The following is a 26253-nucleotide window of genomic DNA, read 5'->3' on the forward strand; positions in this document are numbered from 1 at the left end:
AGTTTAGATCTTGACTACAACACTGATAACAACCTCATACATAGTGGTGTGGGGAAAGAAATTGATTCACGTAAGAATCATGATTCTCATTTATATTGATTCTGATTAGTTTCTCAGATAAGATTTATTTTTTTTATGTTCATAGTTAAGTATATAATATGTGTTATATTGACAGTTTGGCTTATTAACTAAGAATGTTCCTGTCTGCTCAAAAAATGCTTGCGGTCTTAACAAGCACTTAGGCTGTGATAGCAACTGGAACTGGATACTGGAAACATGTCACACAAGTAGACACTTAATTACTGGAAAATACTATAAGTGTAGATATTGGAGCGGACCTTATTTTTCCAGACCCAGAAGTAGGAAATGAATGACCTCACAATTGCCATTTGGTCAGTACTTTCCTCCAAAGTGCCTCACAGTACGACAAGAACATAACAGTGTAAGAGCCTCAAACAGCTGACAGGAGCTCACCACGCTGCCTGAGCAGAATCAATAGAGAAAAAATGATTCTCTAAAATACCATTGTCGGGATACAATTTGTCTGCTTTTTGATGAGCAGAAATAGAGATCTTGGGTGTATAATGTTATTCGCAGGGAACTCCAAAGAGATCATCAGCATTCTGAATAGATAGACGGTTTTCACTTTTTTCGCCTGGAGGATTTTGGTTGAGTCAGTCACATGAGCGCACATATTCTACTAAATAATCCCTGCTTTTTTATAGCTAACATACAAAAAAGCTGTGAGAATAATATGTACAAAGGGTTCGATTTATTTTCAGTCTTGTTCACACACGAGATCAGAGCCACAGATGAAAGCCTCTGGGCCCAAGGGTGACATCTTCATTTGCAATGCGCTGTTTCCGACAGGCGATATGATTAATGTTCAGCCCCAGTTGGGAGTCAGAATATCCATTGTCAACACATGGAAACACGGATGGTTTCCCAGCATGCCCCAGATCATGGGTGTCCCAACTTTTAATGCCAGGAGTTTTAAGCACTCTGTTCTGTGCACTTAAATCTGCAGTGAGATGATTTTATCACTATCAAATTTATTCACCAGTAAATATCATCTCTAATGGGAAAAGTGCTGCTGGGCCTTAGACCGAAGAACTGCTGTCAGGTCAGGTGTATGTCTTGCAGTGGAGACATTAAGTGTGTTTTGTAACCACATGTTTTTTTATGCTCATTTTCAATTTGCAAGTAATAAAACTTGAGCTTTCTTTTTTCACGATTGTCTGAGTCAGAATTGTTGATGCATCAATAGACACTAAAGTTCAATGGGTACAGACTTAGGGAATGAATCATGACACAAACCAAGCATGTGACTAAAACATCCACTGAAGCGTCCGCTCTACTGGAGAGATGAAAAATAAAGACGGACAAAAATATCGGATATGTATGGAGCAATGAAGGGACTGTAAACTTCCTCAAATCAATATAAGAAACAAACAGAAATGCCGTACTTCCACAATGTCTTCCACCCTGTTTTTTTTTTTCCTGTTTGTGTTTTAAATAAGTTTAAGTTTGCTTATTCAACACATGCCTCCACCAGACAAAACAATGTCAAATTAGTCACTATTACTGCAATTTCTTAACTATCAATTGATTATCAGTTAATATATTTTTAATCAGTATCATTCTTAACGTTGATTAGTCGATGAATAATTCATCATTGACACCCTTAAATCAGGTTCATCTCTACTTAAAAAAATGATGATGATGATGAAAATGAATTCATTTGCAAATAACTCTCGAATGACCTTGTTTTGAGCATTGACTCATCTGTGTTTAAGTATCAGCTTAATGTTGTCTTTACGTAACAATCTGGAAAACTGATATTACTAGAAATAGTTTGAAAAGCCTCTAATTAAAAATGGATTATAGAAGTCTCATCAGGTTGTTGTTATAAGCTTATCTTTTGTTTGGTGTATGAATGTGAGAAATGTTTGTCTGACATTTGGTGGAATTAATCGTATTCCCCCAACTCCTTTTGTGTGCTCTCACTCAGTTTGCAGCCTATATACAGTTTTTAAGCATTTGTCTGTGTATGTACCATCAGCAGAGCCATCCATCATTTAAAATCCTTTGTGACATTTACCTCGCCGACCAAATCAAAGCACAGTCAGATATCTTGCATGCCCACACTGTGAGGGGAACACAAACATGTGTATGTGTCTGTGGGGGGTGGACGTGTGTACATCTTTACGTGTATCAGTATCTTTTTGTGTACACGCATTTGATTGCGTGTAAATCCCTCTTTTTGTTTGTGCTCATCATGCTCATCATCTTATAATTTGCTCCATTCTGACGAGGCATGATTGAGACGCTGAATGCTCTGACAGCACAACAAACACTCCAGCTCATTTCCATTCACTCGCATGAAGCCTTAATGAAGCAGCTCACAGCATCCAGCATCTTTGAGCGGTGTTTGGTCATCTGTTGTTGTTTTCCAGGCCTCATTTACAAAACCATAAAGTGCTGCTGAGTAGGTTTGAATAATTTGGCATGAGGCCCAGATAATACGGGTGGACCGCGAGACAAGTAAACCCCTGTTCCCATCTGAGCATCCCCCAAATCCACCGCCACTACCGCCGCTCTTATTGTCCTAATTCTTTTATCTATATCTCCCTGTTTTGTTGATGTTGCGTGATCAATTTGAATGTCAAGAATCCAGCTGACAGCTGACCGTGGGATGAACCCGTCATCAGGTTAGGGTCAAAGGGGACGTTGCCATGGTGCTGCACAATCTGTGTGGTGACCCAAATTGAGTCCTCTGAGGTTTTTTTTTTTTTTTTTTTTTTCAGTCAAATGAAGTAGCAGTGACAATGCAGGCATAGTGCTTTGTGGTAGCTCAGTGTTTGGTTGTAATGTCCCAAGCTGATCCTCAGGATTAGAGCCAATTAAGGCCTTTTATGGCTCAGTTTCAGCTGTATAAAGCCAAATCAATTTCTTTTTTTGTTTAATGTAGGCCTTTGCACACAGGATGGGGGAGCACTTCCTTGCCCTCTTTTAAAACACCAGAACAGATAGGATTACAATGACAATTTTTCATAACAGGGCTATGAATTAATGTCTACAAATTAAATTGTATTGGCGGACCACATGCAGGGCTCAACAGAAGAGATTTTCCACTTGCCTGGGGCAAGTAAAATGCCACATTGGGCTAGTAAATCTAGAAACTCACTCGCCCCTCTAGGCATGTGATAAAAAAAGAAATAAAGTATTAAAGTGTTTTGATAAGCAGTTAGTTGTGAAAGAAGTGTTTCCTGCAAAAATGGCAGAAAATGCTGTTTTCAAATCTGGAGATTTTCTGTTTTTCTCTTTTTATTATCATATTAAACTGAATTTGGGTTTTGGACTGACAAGAAGTCTTTCTGAAAAAAATAACAGAATAAAATTTGCACTAAATTTGGATGGAAATTTGACTGTTGTCTTACTCAAATCCTCTCAGTTTTTTGGCTTGTTATAACCTCATGAAATTGATAGGTCTAACATGTGTTTAACAGCAAAATCATAAAAACATCAGGATTCATTTGAAAATATGTTTCTGGTGAATGTAAGTGTAATGTCTAAACTTTTTTAGCTCTATGTTAACCAGCTAGTTGAGACTTCAGTGTTCCTTATCTTAGAGACACATTGAGCCTCATACAAGAACCACTCATATGTACAGAAAGTGGTGTGTACAAGTGATTTAGGAGAACTTGTCTCATTTTCACGTATTTTGAATTTTCTTTCAGATATGAATACAATTTACGAGTCGTCCAGACCCGTTGTTGAGTCATATGCAGAAGTTCTTCACTAATGAATGTATATTTCATTAGTTTGAAAACATTTTGAGTTTGAAAAATAAATTGCACTTCATAATTATGTCCACATCATTCTGTTTGACTAAATTTCAAATTATAATCTACTTGTAAATCTTCAAATAAAGCCCCTTGCTGTGGCGAGGCTAGTTTCTTTTCTTTGAAGCCATTTTCATATCGAGACATTTCTTCTTTATTTCAGTGAGAGTCCAACCACTCGTTGGACTTGTTTCCCTGTTTCTTCGCTTTAGCAGGTCTCTTAATTCCACTACTGATGACACACTTCCTGACATATCGGGCAGGAAGTGTAACCGTATGTGGTATTATTGGGTATTATTATTAATTGTGCTCATTTACAAATCGCATGCGTGTGCTCTCAGATAAGCACAACTGGATCATTTACAGTTATCTGAAGTTGCGAGTGTTTGTTTAGTGTGACGTGGCATGAGAAATTTAAGATAAGAATACGAAAGTGTTCTTGCATGAGGCCCGTTTGTCGTGCATGTATGAGGCTGCAGGCTTCTGTGACAAGGTGACACTGAATCAAACCAGCCTGTAAGGTGAACAACTACTAATCGCCACTTTCCTAATGTTCCGTGATAAGCTGCGAATGTGTGTGTGTGTGTACATAAAGCATGCTTATGTTTGACAAATACACTTCCTTCATGTACCGCAGGCCATGGTAATCCATATGTAAATTTAACCCATATGTTCTTTTTGTAAGGGAGCAGCTCCCTTCCAGTATCCTGACTTTCAAGTTCTAATACACGCCCAGCTAACATGTCCTCAAGCTTGAGTGCACAATGTAGACATGGAGACGCATCAAAAATACATTTGTCCATCTTTATCTGATTCTCTTGGATCGTGGTGAATATCAATTTGAGTTTGACTGCTGGACTCATTTTTCCCTGCAATGTTGTTTTCGTATCTTGCGCGAGTCTGTCACTTTTTGTTTTGTCTTGTTGGATGCTGACAAGGTTTAGACCAGGGTTGTCAAACTCATTTTAATTCATGGACCACATACAGCCCAGTTTGATCTCAAGTCTGGTGATAGTACACAGTGACTGTGTTAAGTGAAATAAATGGGGCTTTTGTTCATGTAACCTGTAACTCCACAAACTAATGTGGTTAATGCTCAATTACTACCATGCTTTCTCTGTTTTGGTCCAGTCTCTAATAAAGTCAAAGATTGTTGATTTCTGACCACGTCAAACATTTTTGCAGGGGTTTTCAGCTGATTAACCTTTTTTTTTCCCTGCTCCAAACTATCGTCTTTAAAAATCCACTATTCATCATCCTCTAGAAGAAATCCAGAGATTGACAGGCCTGACTTATCTGTTTATATTTGCTGAGCTACACTTGGACAGTCACTGTTTGGAGGAGGTATTTAGCAAACAGTCAGTTCACTAGATTTAGTTGAAATATTTAAAAATGCTAGAAGGCTCTTGCTACTCCCCAAAGCTGCCTCCTGGTTGCGTCGCTCAGGCCTGTTTTGTTCAATCAAAATTATTGGCTGTGACACCTGATGTGTTATAGTCACACTGTTGCAGGGATATCTGCAACCCTGGCTGGAATGTAGGACAGCACACTGTGTATAGATTGTAGAATAGCACAGCTAATAAGTGTCTGCCCACAAGACTGGGTACAGACCTGCTAAGTGGGTCATTGGTCTCTCGAAAAGACAGACAAACGCTCGCATGTGATCTGTTACTGAATAGGATTTTTTTTTAGAGTGCTGGGTTGAGAGAAAGTGGACATTAAAAGAGATAGATAAGTGGACATGTGATCAGAGCACTGTGATTTCCCTACAGAAGTCAGAGGGGAAAGGGAATGTCTTTTGTCTTCCTTAGCAACTGTTTAACAGATATTGACATAGATATTCCAGATATTCGAGGCATATACAATCCCCAAAAGTAGTTGCTTAGTATCTTAGTGTTGTAAATGTGTATGAACCAGTAGGAACAACTCAAAGAGGAATGATGACATTTAAATCAGAGGTGCCATGCTGCTCGTCGGGCCTGTGCTAAAGATTTTATTGAGGGATAAGTCTGCGGCAGCCAGCTGATCAGGATATTGCACTGACTTAATGACAGCAGTGATATCTGTGCTATCACTGCAGTGTTAGGGTACATTTTAATGAATAGGTAATGAGACTAATGACTGTGACTGTTCCCGTTTGCCTTCAGCTCACTATTTCAGGATGATAATAGGAACCGCAAATGGCATGAGTACATATAATCTCCATTTTATTACAAGTTGGTCTTGTGGCAGTAGATTTCCATTTTTATGCCTCTGCTCCAGGGACAGCCGCGGGCAGAGGCATTATGTTTTTGGGTTGTCCATCTGTCCATCCGTCCATCCATCCATCCTGTTCTGTTGTGAATGCAATATCTCAAGAATACTTCGATGGAATTTCTTCAGACTTGGCACAAACGTCCATTTGAAAAAGTTTGGGTTAAGATAAAGCTGGTCAAAATTTTGCCCCTTTTTTTCTGAACTGTGATTCTTAGCCTGCTAGCGTTGCAGCGCTAAAATGTGAACTGCATTCAGACAGAGAGGTTGGCGACGAACACATGGATTTGTCGAGCCACAGTGCTAATTATCATTAGCAAAGAGGAGTGTACGAAACATTCTGCTAGCAGCTTCTCATTTTCAGCCGTCACTGATTGTATGGGCCAAAACATCTTAATTGGGACATCCCTGGTGATGACTCAAGATCTTTGTACACTTTGTAATAACAACTATCTTGCAAGACATGGCCTCCAGTCACAAGTCGGTCTCTAAACAATTTCCTCAGTAGAGACTGAGGACAGTCTCTCAGCTGTCATTGTTAAAACTGTGTGGAAACAAGCCAGTGTTTAAAAACCACCTGCACTAAAGGACCAATCCATAGTCTTCGGTGTGGCCCTTCATACCCAGGCAGTGTCATGCAGTAGTGATTTGCTTACTACTGGCAAGGGAATTATTTCCGGTAAGGCGTGTCCTAAAAAATATATGAGGGGCTTCTGTTAGCAGCTGCAGCCGTTCAAGCAGCTACCTTGCATTTAGAAATCCCCAGACAATCGCTAAATGGGGAGATCTCCGATTGTCTGGTATTGAGAGCCTGAGATGAGCCTAATAAAATCTCAGTTGGAAGACTAAGACTAGGAAATAGGGATGCAATTATCCACTGATATTATTACTTGATTTAACAGATGATATTACGTGAACGTTTGTGAAGTTTCATATACCTCACTAGAAAAAGTAAATGAACATTTGAAGAGTCAGAGTTGTAATTTGTTTTTGTTTTAACAGTGATGTCAGTTAGATTTGGTTCACTCAGAGCTATGGAATATTAAATTATTCATCTTTTCTTGCTACATCTGAGCCTTTCCTACCATTACATGTGCGTAAACTACAGGTTGTATGAGCTTTTTAAAATACAAGTGTGTTATTATCGGTTTTCTTATCATAATCGGCCATTAGACACAGGTAATTATCAGTTAGTAACTAAGTAACTTTGTCGCCAAAGCTTTAAATATGCTGTTGGTGATTGTGACATCTCAAGTTTTGAACTGTCAGCTTTCGTCTTGGACAGTCCATTATCACACAGTTTATAGGCCATAAATTGGCTCCTAAACTGGTGAGTGATTCAAAGGCATCCAAAGACATGTTAATACAATTGTTCCCTAATTCGTCTTCTTAAACGGCCCTTTGTTGGTCGTCTGCTGACATGCGGCTAACCCCGTGTCTCCACCGCGAGCATGTCAGACGCGTTCCTCACACTCACGTCTCAAGCAACAGAAACGCTCTCATTTTAATGTATGCTGCTGTCTGCACTGGTTCCGTGCAGACGTGTGTCTCAGCTGCGTCTCACGAGTGCAACCGCGACCTTAATGCTGAATAAATATATTTATGTACATTTTGCAACCCAGAGAGCCATTCCACTGCTCTGGTTTGTAATCCCACAGACTCTGCCCTCGCTTTACCCAGCAGCTGGGAAGCAAGTCACAGGAACATCTTGAACTTCTACTGCAGTGTTTATTCATGGGCAAAATATTATCTCCCTTTTACCGCCAGTAGACAAGTTCACCACTAAACTTTTCCTCTGATCTGATTACCAACACCTGCCTGCTCCGAGCGTAGCCACCGGCAGTCTCCCTCTTTTGCTCAACCACACACTCACTACGCACACACACACTGCTTATAACACAATCATATGCATTGTGTTGATGGAAAAATAGTCCAAGAATATTCACACATATTAAAGGAAAACTGCGCACTGCACAGAAAGCTTCTCATATGCTGCTGACACATTAAAATGCACGGACAAGATGGAACCGGTATAGACCAATGCTTCGGTGTGGCGTGGACTCTGTCGTCACGCCACACTGAAGCGCCCTGCTGATGTGATGTTTGTGGGGTAAGAATGTCACCCCACCTCCCTTCATCACTTTATATGCTTTATTTTGATATTTGAATTTTCTCTGTTTGTTAGTGTACACATCAGGCCTGGAATTTCATCATTTCAGGGCCACTTTACCTTTTGGTGTTGTCAGTTTTTTGAGGGCACAAAGGCCAAATGCCAGAGCAGCAATTTAAAAGTCCAAGTTGGTATCTCAAAGTAATGAAACTCTAAAATGCGGTCTCTCACGGCCACGATCCTTTTCATATTGTTGTCAGACACTAACAGTTACAATCTGAGCCCGTCAGTGACAAAAACGAGAACAAACAGCAAGCATCACCTGTGCCCCTCTGCAGGTGTGCCTGCATGGATGAGGTGGCTGACAGTGCATCAAGCTGCTCTGCATTTCTGTCTATCCTCTCCTCATCCATCAGTTAGTTTTGTGGTTTTTGTATTTAGAGACCTGGCTTGTAAAGTTTACAGCCTGTTGTGCTGTTGCACTGTATACAATGATGCAGAAAATATATATATATATTTATGACTCCCATTAATTCCTTATTGAAATGTTCTACCTGTGCATTTTTGTAAGCTTCTATCCGTTCCATCCTGTAACTGTAATGCACACTGACTGACTGCAGTAACATCATCACATCGAGTACAAACAGGCTTCATCCTCGAAGAGAGCTTATATCACGTCAGCGCTCCTTTTATTGCGCTTATCCTGAGTGCTCTGTTTCTGCTGCAAGTCATCACACGTAAATTTTCCGGTTTTCCAGCAGCTCATACCAGGCTCAGAATCCAACCACTGGCTGTGTGTGCAGCAGTTTCCCAACCAGAATTTTAACAAAAGACATTTGTGTTTAAAAGGAGAGGAAAGAGGCAGAGGAGAAGTAAAATTAGATGGGGTAGTGCAGGCGGGGCATCGAGGTCGGTGTGACTCCAGAGCCGATCATTTTTTGAGGGGCATAACATCAATCTGAGGGGGGAAATTCCTGCCTTGGTTCGCCTCCAGTGGCTGTCTTTCAAGAAAGAAAGTTGCGTGGCTCCTCTGTGGGAAGCCGTCATATGAGTTTGCCTACAACAAACTGACCAGAAGGCTACCCGCAGAAGATACAACCACCCACGGTATGCTGACTAAAACCCACTGGCATCCTAATATTAATTGGCTGCTCCCTGGAGTGTTTGTACTTTCAATGCCAGCAGTGAGACTTCTGCTTGTCCCTTTTCAATAAAACAGTACATACTGTGTTAATTCATTGTATGGAGGAGGCAGGGCTGAATGACACGGCCAACAAGTAAAATCTCAGTTGTTGTTTTTTTTTCTTTGTGTTGAGAATTGAAGCATGTTTTTTAGGACTTCATGTACAGAACAAAGTGGAATCAGAACATCAGTGTGGGTGTTTGTTGGCAGATTTTTATGAAGCATAAAAAATCTACACTCAAACAGAAACAGTTTTGGGAACCACTGTGTTCAAATGTCAAAAAACAAAACAAAAAAACATCCATGCAGCTTGAGTGTTTTCTGCTGATGATTACTGCTTATTTCCTCAGCTGTACAATGTGTGCTTTACAGTGACACTCAAGATGCTTTCTCAGTACCTGTTCCCTGTATGTGTCAGATATTGTTCCAGACTAAAGCTTAGGCTGTCATACTTTGAAATACAGTTTAAAGCAAGGATGTTATACCGTTCTGAGTGATACTGCTATTAGTTTTGCTGTCTATGGAAAAGGGCTGACTGTAGTGGAAATGAAAGTGTTACGGTTCAAACAACTTGATCAAAACTATGATAGTGAGGATTACTGCTACTTTTTACCCAAAACATCACTTAAGGCGTTTATCTTCTTTTGCATGACTAACTTAGATTGCCTTATCTAAAGAGATACAATCCGATTTTATCCAAAACAATAGATGTGAGTGCCGATGTGGGAGGTTTGAAGAGCGTTCAAAGGCATTTTTGCATTTACACAAAGAGCAACTGACAATATCTAGAAGCTACGACAGAAGACGTGTTCCTGCGAGCCTCAAATGGTATTGTTCATAAATAATCAGCTTTCAGCTCGCTTTTTTCTTTTTATAACTTCCTTCATCTTTCTCCCTGCTGTCGTCCTCTGCTCCGTCTCTCGTCATTTCATCTCCCCATCCCTTAAGCTGTTCCTCTGTCGTCACTCCTTAACCACGTCCCTTCTGCCTTCAAAAGCTGTATGGGATTTGTGCGTGCGTAGGTTGATGTATGGAATTGTGTGTGCGTGATGCACAAATGGGGGAGTTGTTCGGTCTCTGAGTGCCTGAAAAGCACAGAGTGGTACTTTTTTTTTTCCTTTTTGGCAGATTGCACAGGGTTCAGTTTTCATGACTTTGGCATGGTTGCTATGCAACCATAGGAAGACGTTTCCAGCTAATCCATATACATGGCTTTTCACACCTCCACTCTCTTCCTCAGTGCTCCTCATCCTCCCCTCTCCTTGTTATTCTTCATTCCTTCTCAACTTCTCCTGCTCCCTTTCGCCGCCTCAACTCTCTCCGTCTTCTTTTTTCCTCCTAATTATCTGTTCATACTTTGGCTCCTCTGCCTCTCCTCCCCTGTCATCTGTCTACCGTGCTGCTGCCTCCCTCCTGCCCTCCTCGCTGTCCTGGTCTTCTTGGCTCAGCTGCTGGCAAAGCTTACGGCATCCAAGGTCACCCATACTGAGCTCTCGTTGTGACAAGTGGGAAGGTTTGTGCGTGTGTGTGATAGTTGGTAATTCTGCACACTATACAATAAGCGTGTCCTCATTCCTACACATTCCTACTCAAAATGCTTGGTACATATGCACCCGTGCATATGAATAATAGCTTCTGTGTGTTGCTTTGACATCACTGAATGTTCTGATTTATTTTCGTGCTTGTGTATCCATGTGGCTGTCCTCATAGAGTACATTCCTGTGTGTGTCCTCGCATGGCCTGCTTGTATAACTGTCCCCTGAGGTCATGTAGGCGGCAGTATAGGAGGCAATATAGGAGGCTCTGTGCTGCGTGTGAAACATGCAGGACCTGCCTTCTTTCTGTCTGCACCTCACCTGGCTGTCACTTCACCCAGCAAATTACCAACCCTCGCCTTTGATGAAGAGTATGGGGAGAGACGTGTCATTATAGAGGAAGGAAGTGATTGGTTGTAAAGCTGCACAAGACACACATGGTATCGTTGGCTGCATCTGAAATGTGGTCCAGCAAGTCAGACATATCATCCTCCAACTGTACATCCATATGTACATTCATATACGAACAGGCTTCACAATTAACAACACTGACTGTAATCCAATTAAAAGTCACATTTTGTTACAGAAAACATGCAGATGGCTGAATCATCTAATTGACTAAAACAGGCCTTTTTTTTTCCAACAAAAAACTGTGAAAAGGCAACAAAACATCACAGCAGTGTGCAGCTTTTACTGCAAGAAAATTTAATGGTAGACATTAACTTACAGGTGGAATAATACATTTCTTTTTATGTATAAATATTAATTGTATCAGTGTTGGGTGGGTTACTTTTAAAACATATTCCACTACCAAAATGTAATTTGTAACGTATTCCATATTCGATTACTCAAGTAACATCTTCTAAATACTTTGGATTACTTTTGGAAAACTTTAAAAATGTCTTGCTGAGCCCATTTGTCTGGGTCCAAATGTAGTTAACCTTGCTTTTGGGAACAATCTCACTGGAGAGATCCCTTTACTGTTCACACAGAGCACTGCAAATCATGTGTTGAATGAATGGTTCATATTTGTGGCTAAGGCTGAGTTAATTAGCCTGCTAGTTAGCCAAACTAATGAGAAGGTCAAGCCAAATTTTACATATATATAGCCAGAAATCACAAATCACAATTTGTCTCAGGGGGCACTACAATCAGTACAGCTTACAACACCCTCTGTCCTTAACATTAGATCCTCATTAGCATGTCAGAGCACACTGGCATCACAGAAAAGAACTCAAAGTTACTTCAAGGAGCTTCTTCTAATTAGATGTGGAGACTTTTGATGCTGAAAGCAGCGTAGTCGATGATAAGCAGAACTCGCACTGCACTGTGATGGTATAACCTTCTTGACCATGTGCGTAGGGAAAATGTTCTTTATATTTCCATGTCAAAAACACATTGGTGTCGAACTGTGTGTCTCCTCTTGTGTTCTGTGGCAGGTGCACAAATTGTCGCACATTTATTAAAATTTGTTCTTACATGCCTCACATGAATGAATTGGACTTTTTTGTTTATTGTCTGGTGGATAGACTGAGACTGTCCTCCCAAGAAAAACAACCGCACCAGTCGTTTCAAGTGACAAACCCGTCTTATGAATGTAGAAATTCTGATGGGGTAAAAACACAGAGTCATCTTAGGGATGTCAGGGTGGATGGATGGGTCAACCACACATTAGACACAGGAGTCTGCTGTTTCTAACCGTTACCCGTTACCCGTTTGTAGTCATTTGCAGTCATACACCAGCCAGAGAAATGTGCCATCATTAATTCCTTGCAACTCAGCAATAAATCATAAGTTTACAATTTGTTCACCAAAAGTAAATCTATAAGTCACAGCTTTCAAGAAAAGGGGACATTACACTACAAAGGAGACCTCTTACATTTTCCAGGTGTTCATGTTGTCACAGGGATGGACTAGGAATGAAAAATGACCCTTTTTAACTCACACTGGCCAACCAAATCCCCCCCTAGTGATACCTTCATTAAATCCTTTTACAAGAAAATGGGCTATAATGGTGGTTAGTTTCTAATTTCTTAATGCCAAAATACTAATTCATGCATAACAATGCTTTGAACATTTCCTATAAAAAAGATTAATGGAGCACAACTACCTTTTTTTAATGAAGTGCCCAATTGCTTGATTCATAAAAAATGACATTGAGCACATCCACTTTATGTAAGTTGAAAACGTTTTAAACAAAAGACACCCAATACAGCTGAATAGCCAAACCCAAACCTTGTTTATTTCATGCCTTTGTGTTTTTCTTACTGCTTCAGCTGCAAAGCCTTGACTAACAGTTGAACTTATATTGCTGGGCTCTCAATGGGCTGCTCTTTCTGCTCTCCGCTGCTGGTGCCCTCAAGCTCTCTCTCTCGGCTCACATGATTGACTGGTAACAGCGCCAAACATATATAAATAAATAATATAAATAAATAAATTTATCCACCTCGTAGAGGCAGAAAAGGAGCAGGGCTCAGATAAATTTACAATGGACTAGACCAAAAGTAATTGGCTGGGAGAGAGAGGTTGGCGGTTTTTATACCCAACCTCAATGGACTGGCAGCCTACTCACCTGGACCAGACTTACTGATCCAGGATTATTGATCATCTGACAAACTGACAGCATTGCTTTGTATCGGCATAATCCAAGTGGCCAGACAGCGCATGTCTCTTGCTCTTGTTTTTGTATAATGAACTGTTCAAGAGGCCCACAGACCGGGATTTGTCCTGGACTAGATGGTAGGACAACTTATTGTCTTTACTTCCTGCATATTTTTTTCAGTGTCATTTTTTTCTACAGCAGGAAATAATTTTTCTATCTCCACCTCATGTAGTCAACAGAGAACACAGCTGGTATCTCTGTCTGTCCATTTAACGTTGTTTTCTTACAGTTTTGTCCAGGTTTGGCTGACTCAGTATCCGTTCTGCTGTCTTAATGCTGACAGGTTAATGTAATCTTCAGGTTAGCTTTTTCTGTGTGTTTCTCACACACTGTGACTGTTGAGCCCCGAGGACCAACGGTCTCTGAAACTCTTTATTTACTGTCATTATATGGTAGTGAAACCAGTCCTATAAGTTTTATATACTGATCATTTCCATATGATAGCTTTCTTCCTCTGAAACCCCTGCAGACATTCTTCTGAGACTTTCGTCTCTGTGTTGTCTGATACGTATATGGTGCCAAACCTGTCCTCACAACGATACTGCATGCACCCGTTGAACTCTCTGTCTGATGATTTGCCTACTGTCTTCCATCTTCTCACAGTTTGATTTGTTAGCTGAGCCGTCTCATGTTGACTCGTCTCATGTTGTTCTAAATGTGTCTCTCACCTGCAGTGGGATGTGCTGCACAGTACTGTTATAATGGGTCTGTGTCAGTGTATCTGAGAAGTTACCCAAGCATTTATATCTTATCATTTAACAATGGCCAAGTTATCATAGGTCATCAGTTTACTTTAATTAATGTCAAACAGGACACTGATGAATTAAACTTTACAGTTAAACAAACCCACAGTAAATTCATTTAGTGGCTATTTTAAATTCACTGCCTTCTTCAGTGAGAATTCTGATAAACCTGCTGTGTGCTTTCTGCCCAACACCAAACAACAGGCAGACAAAGTTAAGAGACTTGCTGGTAGCATTTTGCAGCCAAAGGGAGTGATATTTCCCTCAGGAATTGGTGAAGATTGAAACAGCTGTGCATCACCCCCCACCCCCCCCCCCCACTTGCCATGCCGCTAAAGCAGGCCACAGATGTAAGAGAAAGAGTGCTGACTCTTCCTGGACTGAGAGACCGGAACCAAACAGCCTCGGAGTCCAGTGGAGACGATCGATCACGGTGAACAGGTTACAATACCAAACTCGTTTTCTGTCCGTGTTTGCCTTCTGACACCAAGCTAATAGCTGTTAACAGTTAGCTAACATACTTTAGCAACGAGTAAAGCTATCTCTCTGTACTGTATTTTGCTCAGACTCAGAGACTGTGTTCTTCCTGGTCATGTTCACTGGGAGGCTACTGAGCTCGGTTCTGGCACCTACTAACAGTAGCTAACAGCTACTTAAACAACAAAGCTAAAGTTATCTGTCCATTTCACCCAAATCAATGAATGAAGTTGTAAAGTTTTGTTCAGTTAAGCCTGAAGTCTGCTCCGGTGAATGGGTGTATTCTCTTTCCGTGTCCTGCGGAAAGAGTGCAGGATGAGTCATCTGCGGTTTATAATGAATGATCACGGTTCAGACAAAAAAAAATCAAAGCAAAAAAAAACTCACTGAATTAAACCCTCAAGATTCAGGCCTGCTAAACAGCGTGCACTGTCTGTGTCTCACGCTAACATGAGCCCAAACAGCTAACTTGTGCACAATCCTCCCCAGAAAGTGGTGCTGAAGGTTTCAGCTGTTTATAGCTTTCTGTTTAATCCAACAATTGTCAGATGGTCAGAAACACAACTTCAAACAAATGCTAATTTTGCATTGTGTCGACAGGATGTGTGAATAGTATTAATAATATTATATTCGCAGTAACATTTAAAAATTGTGATTAATTTGTTAGCTTTGTGTTTTACATTTCTGGTGCCACAATTAATGCAGCTTTGAGGGATTCATTTAATTATTTTCAGGTTGCAACTCTGAATAAATTCATTCAAACATTATAATAACCGTCATCAGAGTTTACGGTGTTGGTAGTACTCAGATTTAAAAGACACTGATACATAATTGGCTGTCAGGTGGAGGTGACTGCTTCATGAAACCAGTCTGCTGTTGTGGAATTAGTAGAGCATGAAAACAAAGGCAACAGCCGTACATAAAAACTCAATAGAAATTAATGAAATAAAAATTGATTTTCAATTCAGTCGCATACTTATGTCCCAAAGCAAACAGCACACACCCTCCTACTCAGTCCTCGCAAGTCACTCTGGATAAGATTTCCACTGATTTAGACTTTCAGGTTCTTTTTCTCTTTCATTACATTCTACAATGGAGGAGTAAAATTGTAAATCAGGCCGGAGTCTCATTAATGGCTTCATTATTTTGTAACATAGATGCTTTATTTGTATGAAATTACTGTATAATTCAAATTCCATCGACGGTGTAGCCGAACATGTTGCTCCTCACCCTGACAGGACTGATAATCAGACACGCTGCTCTGTTTGCAGTCCACACTGTCCTCTAGATCATCTTTTTTTTTTTCTCACCATTGAGCCTTACTCAGCTCCTTCACTTCATTTTGGTCAGCCTTGAGTCTCAGTTAGCTCACGCCGCTCATGCTGATTTCCTGCTTCTTATTTACACAACCTGCATGGCTCATATTGCACATGCTGCATTTTGGATTCCCGAATGGCTTGTGAATTGCACTGAGTGGGTCTGAATGAATCACAGACGTGACATGAAAGGAATATTAATTCATATATAATCGAGAGGTTCACATCAGACTCGAGCTAAATTAAAATAGATTTGTGTTTCATCATTTCCAGCATTGTGAGGACTTGTGTAAATGGCTCTTCTCGTTATTTCTCAGGGTGTTCTTTCTTTTTCAAGATCTATTATCTGATTATAAGGATGTGACAGACTGCATGACCATTTTCAAACACCCGTGAGACAGCAATGACCTGTGCTCCTTTCATCTTGGACCTATTCTAGACAGCACCCAGCCACATTTTCCTGAAAAATACGCAATTAAAATTTGGTCTACCAGGTGAATTGGCATGGAATCAGTCGTATTATATATAAAAAGATGTACTTTGCTGCAGTCAAGCCGCAGGTGTATCTATTCTGCAGTGGTTCACATTGAGAGGGATGATCAAAAGAAGCCAGATGGTTTCAGTTCATTTTAATGAGGAGTAGAGAAAGAATAACAGTACAGATATATGAAGAAGACTGCATGAAAAATGGCGTTTTACTCACCGTCATAAACACGCAGCTTTAATAGCCCACTTTCTATGGGTTTGACTTTCCTTCCAAGATGTTAGGGTTATTATAGAAAGAAAAGAGATTCTTCATAGTCTGCTGGCTCATTATGTTGGTGAGAAATGCTCTTGATAAATGCTGCATTTAAAAAACGATTTTCGTGGAGCACTAAGTTCACCTAGATTATCATTTCAAGCCGTCTTATAATATTCCTATTATATTTTATAAGGACTTAGAAAGTGTGCGATAGGTTTTACTGATTTTCCACTGCCCATGAGATAAGTTAAAGTTTATTTCATCTCTTTTTCCTGTTGGTAATCATATGTAATTTGGCACTGATTTTAAGGGGGAAAGGGTTGACCTGAGAATTTTAGTTTAATTAGTTCAGCTTATTGAAAAATCAGTTGTTGATTTCCAGAGGAACCGTCTTGAAAGAAGTGCCCCATTCAAACCCAAGAAACTATATATTGCTCATTTATTTTTGTAAACTTAAAGGAGAAATCAGTATATTTTTAATCTAAATCATAAAATGAAAGAAAGAAAACATTTCGCTTCAGTACTTTCCTGTCATAAATCTCTCACTTGACTTTACATGTCACTTCACTGTCTGAATGACACTTGCTAATCTGAATACTAATTCCTTTGATAGCATGAAAGCAACTCTGGTTGTGTTTTCCCTGGTAAGCAATGCAATGCTTGTAGGGCTCGTACCACTTGATATTTCAGTGATTTTATTGAATCTTTAATTGTATTCATACCAAGTTAATTCCATTAATTTTGTTACTGTAGCTCAGCACTGACATGATAGTATTTTTAATCATATGTCTCTAAAAAAATGACAGGGTTTGATCCAGTAGTGTATTCTCTTTTATTTTATTGCAGTTACCTTGTCCCAGGCCGAATTTGCAAAATGACTACATGGATTTTAGGGCCGCTAAACCTGCACAAATCAGACAAGAAGAAGTCATGTAGTTCCAGTCAGATGTGAACATTCATTTCATGTCCATATCAGGAACACCACACCCTTGCCAACATGAAAACAAAGCTGGGGTGTTATCAGGCTTTGTGGTGGCATACTGCCATCAAACTATAGAACATACTGCATTGTTAAACAGGCTTCACCAGTTTGACAAGATCACATGCCCTGTCTCTTTATGTTGCCATTTAGTTTCACATAGTGTATAATAACTTAAAGCCAGTGAGTACACACTGCTCCGTCACAACAGCCCTCTGCAGTGCCACACACTGACTAACAAGCATGTGATCCTAATTTTACAGCCCAGCTACTTACCAAATTAAAAAATGCACATATGCAAGAAGAGCTTCAAAGCGGAGAAAGACATTTTTAATTATGCTGACATATTATGCTCTTATCTTTTTAAGCTTTTTGGAGCAAACAAGGTTCTTGTCTTAGTAAAAGCGGACGAAAAACATTTCATTTAGCCTGGTGTGATTGGCAACATTGCACTGCACAGGACAAGAGAAGGTCTCTCTCTCTCTCGCTCTCTCACGCACACACACACACACACACACACACTTGGCTGAGTACCCACTGTTGTTCCTGCAGAGTAAGTGTAGGCGGGTTGGTGGGTGTTTTTCTAGTCTTAGAACCCCATCTACATCCAAAATTGGAGGAGAAAAAGTCCTAGATACAAATGCTGTGTGACCTCACTGCTACCTGCTGCCAAATATTGAGACAGAGCTTCAGCCAAGAGACTGTGCTCACCGCACACACACACACACACACGCAGATGCACCCATGCATGCTGTTCCAGGTCAGTGTGCCAGCCTCTTAGTAGTAAAATACAAGTCAGCAGGTTCAGAGACAATGAACCCACAATGTGATCGTTTATTAATGCCTGGAGGATAACTTCCCTTTTTGGTTTCCTGCCTCGTCTCCAAAGTCAAAGGTCAGGGTTAGATACAGAACAAAGTCAGGCAGTCAGCCTACTCACTTACCAAACAGCCCGAAACCCTCACACTCTGAATCCAAATATTATCGCTGGCCAGTAAAAATATGTTAAATGCTTAATATAAAAATGATAAATTAACTCTATTTTATTTTGTTTTGGGTAAAACTGTAGACAGAAAGAGAAACAAGGAAATAAACAATGCCCCAAGCCCCAAGCCCATTCATTTCTACTTAAGTTGTAAATCTTTAAAAATGTATCTCTCATATATAGTTTCTTTGTTTAAAGAAACATTCTGTTATCCATATTTGTGTCTGCTGTTTTCTCCATTTATCATCAAGTCTATAATATACTGAAAAATCATGGTGAAATGTGTCATTTTTGGATGATAATTGCAAATTACTTGATTTTCAAAATTGTTGGTCATTAATTTTCTGTCAACTTATTAATCACAAATTGTTTTGGTGCTACTGTAGTAAACATCACTCAAACAGGAAGACATTGTGCATTTTTAATGACACAGACTAAAATACATTTGTGGGGATTTGCAGCAGCAGGATGATGTTTACGGGATGCATGTTAAGGTTGGGCAATATGTCAATATAAATCATCGTATACATTTATCTGCCATCAGCCATACTGGTTATTCAAGGTACAAGGTAGATTTATTTATTATTTACAACACAGTGTTGAATAAAGCCATTAAGATGTGATTCACTTTTTTGGTGCTCACAAAAATAACATTTAAAAATTACGATCAGTAGATTAACTGAACAAGTACTAAGTCATAGAAATAGAAATAAAAATAAAACAAATTTGTCTTGCATGGTGGAGTGTTGAGGATGAGTTATTCATTCTCACAGCCTGAAAGAAGAAGCTGTTCTCCAGTTTGTTGGTACAGTGGTGGATACTTCTGTATCTCTTGCCAGACAACAGTAGGGTGAACAGGCTGTGGCTGGGGTAAGTATTGTCTTTTAGTGTCCTCTGGGCTTTGTGTAGGTACTTAGGCTCACAGATGTCACTGATGCTTGGTACATGGGTACCAGTGATGTTCACAATGACCCAATGATGGTAGTATTACCTGCAAATTTCACAATAGAGTATTTTCCATGTTGGGGGCTGCAGTCAGGGATGTAGAACATGAACAGGAGGGGGCTGGACACAAAGCCCTGGGGGGCTACGATGTGAAGGAGGAGAGACTGCCAATTCAAACTGTCTGGGGTCTGCTTGTGAGAAAGCCCAATATCCATTTGCAGAGGTTGGTACTCAAGTCCAGAGTGTTCAGTTTGCCGATCAGCTTCATGAGGGAGATTGTTTTGAATGCTGAGCTGAAATCAACAAGCAGCATTCTGATGTAGGTGTTGTTTTCCTAAAGTTGAGTTTAGACTGAGTGGACGCGCTGGAGATGGCATCCTGTTCCCATCCTCATGGGAATGTTATTAGTTTTGCGCGTTGTTCATCAACCGAAGAATTGGACAACTTGACATTTTGACCTGATATTCACCACAAAAGACTCCACTGACAGTACTCGTTATTTGGATCAATTTATTGATGGCTTTGCTCTTTTCATGTAGTTTTTGACAGCTGGGAGAATGTTGAAAATTGTCAACCTCATATTGAGGGCCCGGCAAAGCCATCGCGCTGCCAGTGTAAATGCAAATGCACTTGCGCTGGGTCTGTGCCGCTGTGGGCAGGAGGTCTAAACATAAAGGCAAAACGAAGCCGTGGTCGGCGCGTTTGCTGTCTTGTGCTCAGCACATTGGGGTAAAAAACCACTTGCGCTTTAGACCAGCCAAAACCTGGTCAAAGTGCAAAGTCTGTGGTCTTTCAGGACAAGATAGCACCCGGCAGGCTTGGCCGAAACACACACACGTCTTCACAATCACAAAACACCTTAATTTATGGTCATTCTCTCTGGATTAGTTAAGTGTTATTTGAATATGTTTTCTATCAGGAATAAAGTGTAAATATTGAAGTTAAAAGCGTTCACGTGTGTCTCGCGCTTGCCTGAGGCGCCACAATCACAGAACACTTTTCATTAATGTTAAACAGTCGTGCACGTGTGTCTTTAAAGATAAACTCACTAATAAGGAAAAAAAAAATAGAATTATAAAGCCTAATAAATCTAAACAGACCTGCAAAGTGTGCACGGGCCGGGATCACAGCTGTCAGATCATCTTTATCAGATGAGTCAGGATGACAGCTGGAGGAGCTGTAGTGTTTATGTCTACGTGTTTGTTATGATCCAGGAAAACAATGTTTAAACAATTATGATCTATAACATACAAAATATACAAGACACTGTATTGGCCGCACAAGTCCGGCCCAACTCAGAGAGAAAAAGGTCTGTGTGCTTCTATCAGAGCTGGTTGGATATATCTGCATAATTTTGCGCACTTCAAACTTCAGAAACACTCTCTGATTGTTTTGCAGCTGGTCAGAGGAGCAAGGATGGGAGGAGGAGATGAGGATTAGGTGGGAGAGGAGAAGAAGGAGGAGCACGGACAGCCGCGTAACTGCTCCTCCACCTGGCTCAAGTGGGCCAACAGGACCAGGAAGCTTCGCGGCTAGACTGGATCGGTTCGCCTCCCCTCTCTACTGCACCATCTCTCTCCCCCACTCCTCAGCCAGCAGAGTTAATAGTGATGATGATGATAATAAAATACAGCGTACTTTCAACGTGCTTCAGGTTAAAATATAAGCAGTTACATATCTGCATGACATTTGCGGTTCATTTATTGTATTGTTTTTTGCAGGCGTTAATGTAAAATAAATTATTTACACATGAAGCTGTTTTGGAGACATCCTGCTCTATATATCCTCCATATATTGTGTGCTCTAGCGTTTTCACTCCTCGAACCAGGAGATCTGTCTCCTCACTTTAACAATCTTTTCTCTTTGTTTCCTCCTGGTAAATCCGCGGTCATGCTAACACCGCTTGCGCTGCTGGCAAAAGGTGATGAGAGCTGACTTTCTGATTGGTTTATTGCATGTTCGGCCTAAACTCGCCTGTGACTTAATGAGGGCACATGGGCACACCTGATAGGTGTATCCCGCTTTGCGCTGGTGGCGCAAAGGGCGGGGCAGGGCAAAATATCACTCCGGCCCTTGGCACAGGACGGCAAAGGTGGAAAAAATTAAATCCATTGCGCCTCGCGCTTGCCACTTGCGCTTTAGACCAGCGTAAGATAGGGTCCTGAGTGTCTTAAACCAGACTGAGAGGAAATATTTGACAAGAGGGTGGAATGAGCCCCAAAGACCCTGAAGAAAGGCCCTGAGTCTCTAAGACTCCTGAGCCACCAGGTCACCCCGTCTCCTTCCTTGTTCTGTTTTTCCCATCCAGTCTCTGTCTTTGCCTTTCCAACAGCCAAATGGTTGTTAATTCTGTCAACGGATGGTGTCTTTTTTTCCACATTCACAGCTAATTTGGCAGGCAACCAGCCATACACTCAGATTTTCTTTTGCATTCTGACACTCATACTGTATTTCTGTTGAACTACTGATAGCAGCCTGTACTATACATCTGTCACTGTAGCTGATGGGGGAGGGAAGTTCTTTTCCCTCCTGCGTACAGAATAATGCATATTGTACGAAATGGCTTTTTCCTTTCAGCCCCGCTCTCTCTGCTACAGTCTTCCTTCAGAAGATTAATCTTGATGTCTCTTTCATTTGGCGTTTCCTGCTGCCGCTTAATTAGCCCCTCTGCTGAGGTCTGATTTGTTTGCCTGGGAGGCTCCTGTGTATTAGGAAGAAGATACTAGTAGTGTGGTGCCTTTTGTTGTTGTGCTAGCCACAAATAGAAGTGATACGAGGGCAAAGAGGTCAAATGTCTATGCATGAACCTTAACTTACTGTGCTGGTGCTGTGCATCTCTTGCCTACATGCCCTTAGTTAAGGTTTCAAACAGATGTTTGCTAGAGTATGGGTGTGTTTGCCTTTGTGGATGTGCCAGGGGTGGCACAGCCCCCCTGGTGTCCTCCCAACAAGAGTCAAAATGTTCTAGGTGGTTGGCATTTCAGTATCAAGGATGAACAGAACAGACCTGTATGAAGAGCCTCTGTATTAAGTGACTATTAAAATATCCCGTTGGAAAGCCGATCAAATGAACAGAAAGAGCCCCAAAACAATCATAAAGAGGCACACAACAAAAGTCACGAGACCCAGAACAATCGGAGACACAGAAAGACACAAAACGATGAAAGAGGCAGGAAACAACCCCAGACTACAAAGATGGATACAATAGATACAAAGACTACAAATGACCACAAAGAGTTGACCTCAAAGAGACACAAAATGACCACAGAGAGACACAATAGAACTATAAAGAAACACAGTTGACCGCTAACAAATGTTTTGTGTCTCTTTTAGTTCGGGTGTCTTGTTCCTATGTGTGTTGTGTTGATGCCACAAAAGCTTAACAGAGACAAGGTTTCAATCCCACTCATCAGTTCAGGATGTTTGAACAATGGAAACCATACCCATACTTATACATCATGCACCTCAATAGGCTGACAAGCTGTGCAACAGCAGGTGTGGTTAAGTGTCCAAATCACACAGGGCCACAAACATCCAAAAAGGGAGCCGAGGTATCAACATTCCTCTGACGTTTATCCAGATCACATTGCAGTGAGTTAGAAATACACCTATTGTATTAATAAAACCAACATTTTAGAAATATGTCTTTTAGGGTCTAGAACACATTTATATGGTCACAATGATACTGCCACCATTTTTATTAATTTAGACCTCTAGGTGTGACAATCTGGAGAGTACAGATATAAAAACTTAAAAGTAAGAAGATATTTAAATAGCCTCTCCATCTCTCTCTCTCTGAGATCTATCAAGATCATTGGTCCTGAGTCCTAATGCAGCTCCTGTGCTCTGATATCATGGTTTTTAGTGCTCTCACAGTTTTCCTGCATAGGCTAAACCACATGGGTATTTTATGAGAGAGATTACATTTCTTGTGGAACAAGATATAGCGCTTCTTACTTTCATAGTTTAACCTGTTATCAGGTGAGTGTGTGTGTTACACTTCAATGTGAAATTGCACTTTGTACATGAGCCACAGTGATACTTCCCTGGTGTAGGATCAAAGAAAGTAAGAGTTTTTACATTGAAGAGATCAGATTTAACCAGCATTTGTCTCAGGTTAGGGGAATGTTCATACTCTACGTTTGGTAAATCTTTTAATTCATTTTTAAGTAGTGGATCACAGCTCCTTCATGAGTTTCCAAACCTGCCCCTGGTGGGTGGGTGTAAAGTTTGAGTATGTCTCATTTTAATTGAATATGTGAGTGAGTGTAGGACTTTGTGTGTCTGCCTGTCCTTTTCACTGCTGATGTATCGACAAGTGGTGCTAACCAAGTTAAGAGTGCTTGAGCCTCAGTCATGCAAATAGAGGGTATTGAGATGAAAAGGTGGAGTGTGAGTCTTAAAAATGTTCTTAAAAGGGAGGACAGACCTTGACTCATGGTTGCTTTGGTCGTCACCACTTAGGGTGGAGTGGAGCTTTTACCTGTGTGTGTGTGTGTGTGTGTGTGTGTGTGTGTGTGTGTGTGTGTGTGTGTGTGTGTGTGTGTGTGTGTGTGTGTGTGTCTTTGTGTGTGTCTGTGTGTGTTACAATGAATCTATCTTGTTTTTGTGTGTATGAGACAGAGTCACACCACGAGATGTATGTGTATGTGACAGAGACCCAGCCCAAGAACAGCTTGCACAGATGGAGGAAGATTAACAGGGAATGCGTGTGTGTGTGTGCGTATGTGTCTGTACATTGTGTGAATTCAAATGTGGGTTGCCAACAATAGATTTTCCACTCACTGGCTGCTTTGCATACTGATCAAGTACTGTAGCTTTTGTTATTGCAGAACAAACTTCATGCATTTGTTTATGTGCGTCTTTCATCACCACTGAGCTCTTGTAACACGCAGAAACATGCTGCAACATTTGACTAGCTGAACAGTGTGTTTTTGACACATCTGTTTTATGTATATGTAATTGCAACCACTTAGGAGTATTTCCATGATTGAAACACTAATTACTGTGCCACATCTAATTTACTGTGATTACAGGCAAAAAGGAACCTTTTTGATAGTCATTTTGGAAACCAACCAAGTTATGCAGGTAAAAACGAAACACCCCCTCTTTGACTTAGAATATGAGAAACAAGACGGTTAAATCCTCAGCTTTCTTCCATCTGGTTTCCTGACAAACTTGTTCAGGGTTGCCTGGAGGGACTGGGGGGGTGCATTGCCAGATATTCGTTAACATATACTAACATGTAATAGTCAGGACTATACAGCTATCAACAAGACTTTAGGATTGTACCAAATAGTTTGAAGCTTCATTCAACAGCTGCAGATAAAGACTAGGCTAGGCTACTGACTTGTTTGATCCAAACATTACCAAAAACTCTATAATGTTGTTGTCTCAGCATGCACTGTACCAGTCCATCACAAGACTGTATACTGTGAACTTAGCTTGCCGAAGTGCCTTAAACCTGCATTCTTTGTAATGACCAGCAGGGGGCGACCCCACAGGCTGCAAAATCTAGTCTGATTGTATGTACTCTTATGGCAAAATGAGCTATCTCACTTGATTTATTACCTCAGAAGACGGTTTCCTCATGTGTTTATACTCTCAATTGCTACTTTCAAGTCTTTTTCAATGTAGCATAATGTTTTTGTAAATTATCAACCCCTTGATAGTAAAACAGATGATAAAGCAGGATATGTTTGAAAGCGTGGGAACCTCAGGATTGACAAGTCATTCTCACTGAGTCCATCCAGTGCATTACACATGGCTCATGAAACTCAGATCAAACTGTCAAACTAGGCATGCTGATCAAATATGAATCAGGATTCTCTTATTACATTGCCTATTTCTCACCTCAAATGTTTTTTAAAACATTTCTAAGTGCACTCTTTAGCTGTAATACAAGACAAAGCCAAATACCACCCAACTCATAGTACATCACCCTCCAGCTATGGTCACTTGATGTTCCAGAAGACAAGATGGCAAAGTCTTAATGCCAAACACGAGATCTCAAAATGGTAGTCCGCAAACCAGTGGGTGAGGTGACTGTGAGTTTTCCCTTGATCACAAGACACACACATAAACAGACAAATACATTAAAATCAAAAGGTCAATGCAGAGTTTCTAAATCACCTGATGTTCTGTCCTCTGGACTGTTTATGTGTGAGACATTTTGAGTCCAGGATAATAAGTGCATGATGCCTCTGCCCCGTGCTGCCATTTGACTGACTTTTTTTTAGGTGCAGCATTGGTGCCACAGACAAATATCCCTGCAGAGACTACAAGTTTTTCTTTTTTTTCAGTTTTATTTTTATGTTTAACTTATGTCTGTATTTTATGTCATTTAGCAAATCCACAGGGGCTAAGTGAAGGACAACTGAATTTCTTGATGATGTTTTACTACTCAGCAGTTTTGAATGATTGGTAGGGGGTCTCTGGCATTTAACGGAGAAATTTTTATTGTGATAAACCATAAAAT

At 40.6% G+C, this 26253-nt stretch overlaps 1 protein-coding gene across 3 annotated transcripts in view; it reads left to right on the forward strand.

The window, feature by feature from the left end:
- LOC146309649 (thyroid hormone receptor alpha) overlaps positions 1–26253 on the forward strand; it is a 123773-nt gene that overhangs the window by 23363 nt on the left and 74157 nt on the right. The window lies entirely within an intron of this gene.

This window comes from Lutjanus erythropterus, chromosome 19, assembly GCF_056507025.1.
Source record: "Lutjanus erythropterus isolate fLutEry1 chromosome 19, fLutEry1.hap2, whole genome shotgun sequence".
Classification (NCBI taxonomy): Eukaryota; Metazoa; Chordata; class Actinopteri; order Lutjaniformes; family Lutjanidae; genus Lutjanus; species Lutjanus erythropterus.